We start from the raw sequence: 1,017 nt of genomic DNA, 5'->3' as shown, positions 1-1,017 counted from the left end.
TTTTTTTTGATTTATTGTAGAGATGAGGTCTTGCCAAGTTGCCCGGCGGGTCTCGAACCCATGGGCTCAGGCAATCCACTCACCTCAGCCTCCCAAAGCGCAGGATTACAGGCTGAGCCACCGAGCCCAGCGAATCCTGCTGATTCTATCTGTCCTAGGGTCAGCACCAGGCAGAGGGACTTCTGATTCACCTGTAACCAGCTTCTTCACACCATTCGTGACCACAGGCTTCCCCATACCACCTGGCTTCCTGTCTGTCACAGAGCTCTCCTCTCCAAATCCTCTCATCTTCAAATCCCTAATCTTCTTCTCCTTCTACTCCATCTCTCATATGTCACTTTTTGTTCAGCCCTAGAGCAGACTCAATTCTTCAGGCTAATGCTCACAGGTTATCCGATTTACACCCCTACCTCCTCCTGGGATTTTTTTTTTTAACTAACACAATGCTATTTCTGCCTCCACAGTTGAGCTATTTGTGACTCATTTGCTTCCATCCTCTCATTTCTTGATCTCAGGTGGTAATTAACTGATCAGGAAGATAATTTCCCTAGGGATTGAGTGTTATCCTTGGGTTATGGTTTATGACCATATCTCCCTTGTCCCCTTGCTCCAAGGCCCTGCACCATCATCTCATCCAGAAATGGCACCACCAGGTGGAGGAAGTGAGTGGTGTATGTGGGTGGGGTATGGCGCACATCTGCTTATAAGGATAACAGAGACAACCAGTGTCCTATGGGTCACAGATCATGCAACTAGTAGTCTACTGTTCCTGCTTCTTAAGTTCCTTCTCCCTCTCCTTCCCTCATTCACCATATGCATCCTTTAGACCCATCCCTTCCAGAAAGTCATCTCCAACTCACCTTTTTACTCCAGGCTTGTTTATGTCCCCCACCTACTCTGAGCTTCTATAACACTGAGATCAGCTCCCTCTGATACCACCCACCACACTGTGCCATAATTTCCTATTTATGTCTCTGTTCCCCACACCTCCTCCCTCCACCACCCACCCCCCACCAT

This window comes from Carlito syrichta, unplaced genomic scaffold, assembly GCF_000164805.1.
Source record: "Carlito syrichta isolate Samal-C Ts95f unplaced genomic scaffold, Tarsius_syrichta-2.0.1 Scaffold316474, whole genome shotgun sequence".
NCBI lineage: Eukaryota > Metazoa > Chordata > Mammalia > Primates > Tarsiidae > Carlito > Carlito syrichta.
This window is presented reverse-complemented; position numbering follows the sequence as displayed.